This window comes from Eupeodes corollae, chromosome 3, assembly GCF_945859685.1.
Source record: "Eupeodes corollae chromosome 3, idEupCoro1.1, whole genome shotgun sequence".
Classification (NCBI taxonomy): Eukaryota; Metazoa; Arthropoda; class Insecta; order Diptera; family Syrphidae; genus Eupeodes; species Eupeodes corollae.
Genome location: NC_079149.1, coordinates 54,795,862 through 54,799,338, shown reverse-complemented (window position 1 = coordinate 54,799,338; position 3,477 = coordinate 54,795,862).

Genomic DNA, 3,477 nt, shown 5'->3' with positions numbered 1-3,477 from the left:
ATGGTTGGCAGCTGGTTGAATTCGTGTTTTTGTTTTGAATTCAAACTATTTTTAACTGAGTCGAACATGTTTGAAGTTTGTTCGGCTTGTGTAAGGTTTGATGGATAGGTTTGAGAATACAGTGGACCAGACCAACACCAAATTGTGGTGTTATAAAATAAGTTCAACTTGAAATGATTGTGTGTGAATGTCTAGGATACAATATTGGTGCCCAACAACAATAACATACAAAATGGAAATATTTTAGGAATTTTACAGTTATGTCTTGTTTCCACCAAAACATCTTTAATGCAATAAGGAAGTACCTTAATTTTCTGAATTCTCGTAGTTTGGTGAAATTTTCAAATTCGGTAGTATTTTAGTCCAGTGACTATTTACATTAGACCGTGCGTTAAAACTGGTAGTTCTGAATCTGATATTTTGGTTTCTTACCCTATTTGCTTTTTGGATTTTTTTTTTGGCTGAAGGAAAATTTTTAGAATACAAATACAATTTGAGTCTTAAGTCGTGTTGGTAAATGAAACAGTTATTCAAATGAGCCAAAATCTGACGTATTAATACTAAAAAAAAAAAAACAAAAAAGAGGCTGGGATGCGACCCACACTGATAACTTCCCATCCCGTCTGACAATTTGTCTTGCTTAAAAGTTTGTAGGTTTTCATGTTGGGTAAAAAAGTTGTCAATTCAATAATTCTTACAAATTTTAAAATTACCAACAATATTTTTCAAATAAAGAAATAGTATAGTTTGAAATAGACATTTTTGTTAAATATATTTTTAATCGAAAACAAATTTTTACAAATTTACTTGCTTAAATTTTTACAAAATTGGATGAATGAAATTAATTTAAGCGCTATCAAGAACCGAACATCAATTTTTACCAAATTTGCGTACTATTTTTTGTAGATTTTATTTTTTACAAAAAACGGACTATTGGATTTTCATGAAAAAACTACTGAATATCGAAAACAATATTTTCTGAGAAACAAAAAGAGTTTGAAGGCAATATTTTTAGTTTCTTAAATCTTTTTGAAAAACTTTTTTTTTGTTTGGTTTTTATATTATGTAAAAAAATCGTCAATTCGATTTTCTCAAAATTTTACTGAGTGTTGACAACAATATTTTTTAAAAGATAAATGTAGTTTAAGACCAATATCTCAAAGTTTTAAAAAGATATTTGAGTCGAAAATCAATTTTTACAAACTTTTATTAATTTTTTTGTTTAGGTTTTTATTTTTTGTCAAAAAACTGTCAATTTGATTTTTCTCAAAATTTTATAAGATGGTAAAAACTTTATTTTTCGTTGTACAAAATTAGTTTGGAGATAAAATAATTTTGTATTCGTAAAATTTTGGAGGTGACACATTTTTTTCAGTTTTTTTGATTGCTAAAAAAAACGTTAATTTGATTTTTTTTTTAAATAAACTTGTTTGGTATCACATTACAATATGTTATATAAAATTGAATTTAAGTCTCTAGCGTTTTTGGTTTGTGAGATATTTGGTATTAACCAAAATGTTCACCTTTTTTTTAAACTGCTATGGTATAAAAACCGCCCACGAAATTTTCTTGGGAGCAATTTCTGCATCTTTCTGCATTTTTATCTGTATAACAAAATTTATTTGAAGTCGATATCTTTTCTGGTTCTTGAGCTTTGGACAACGAAAAATACGTCGCGAACGTACGGATATACGGACGTACGGACATCTTTCTAAAAATCTTTTATTTCGACTCTAGGGGCCTTGAAACGTCGAGAAATGTCAAAATTTTCAATTTGATAAATCGGACCATTACAATAACTTCCTATGGGAAGTTAAAAAAAAGACAACATGAATTGACACTCTGAAGTGATAAAATTGGGCCAACAGAAAAAAAAAACGGTTTCGAATGTGAGTTTAGATCTCCCATGTTAGGCGGGAGGGTTAACTTTTTAGAAAAGTGAGTTGACATACAAAATCAAAGATTGAAAATTATCAGTAACACATAAATTATAATAAATAAAATAGGTGGCGTAACAGTCCGTTGAGAATAATTTAATAATTTCAAGTTTCAAAGCTAAAAAAAAACAGGAAATATTATCTTAACAAACATTTATTTTTAAAAAGCAATGTCCTTGTCAACTTAGAATAAACACCACAAAGCCAAATCTAAAAATATTTTTCACTTTTTGAGAAAAATGGAAACAATTACATCTGCTTAACTATTTTTTAGCCAGTTACTATTTTTTTTTTTGAACCAGAGTTATGGCAAATTTACTTTTTTTGTTATTTTAGTAATAATACATCGATTTTGTGTTAAAAATGTAATTTGACTAATTTTTAAACAACTGAGTGTCGACAATACTCAAGAATCAAACTGTTTTTTATTTATTTGACTTTAAGTTGTAGAATATATTTAAAAAAGTTTTCCCTCAGGGCTAAAACATAAATGAGCGAAAAAAGCAAGGAATATTTGGAGTTTTTCTGGTTTTTTGGCCACCTTGCGTTAAACACTCGAGGTTGAAAACTTGGATCATTACATAGGCCACCATCACCAGCCCATAAAATCAGAACTGTCCAAACCAATTCTTGAAAACTGCTGAAAAATGAAAAACACTACCATGCTCAATTAGCTCAGACCTACAAAGTGCGTGGTTGATTTTTAGCAGGACATTGTACCATAACTACTCAAACGAACTTTCTTCAGCTGACCTTTGATGGTCTCGAGTCAAAAACCCCTTGTAATGTTTATATTAATGAAGGTAGAAGTTTTCTACAATTGATCTAATTTTCAAGGTGCCGCATCCACAAAACGTATTGATATTCAGCTCCACGATTTTTGCTAGTTGTTACGAAAGAGCAAGCATGCAATTCAGTCAAGATGTATGATCTAAGTTTTCAGAGTCCTTCTTGTTGATCCGTTTCCTGTCAAGGCTGCGCGAAGCACATCACTGATTGTCAATAGAAACTGAATTGGCGGCAATATGCAGCGGTGTATTACTTCGATTTGGCCTTTGAAATCTTCTTACAAAGTGTAAGATGGGAAATTTCAACCTGTCCATATGTCACCTTTATTATAGAAGAATGAGAAGCTGTCAATAGCCTTCTTGAAAACAACGAATATGATGTGGAGTGTTGATTGGTATTTGCGACACTACTTGATTATAATCCTTAAAGAAAGAAATTCTACTTGTTCAGCGTAAAATGTTGCTTCGAGAAATTCTCTTAAGCGTTTTAAATAATTCTTTGCTACTGTTATGGCGAAAGCACAAGCCCTAATTTAGTTACCGCACTTCATCAGGTTTTCCTTATGTGGGAGCTTGTCAATCATTCCCTTTTTTCACTCTTTGAGAAGCGTAGCACACATGTTATATTATTATTTTTCAAGATAAGTGTATAAAATCACCTTTGACAAACGCCTAATATTTTGAAACAATTAAAACCTTAAACATTTGAGGGGTATGAAGCAGAAATTAAATCCTTAGAAGGGACATAAGGA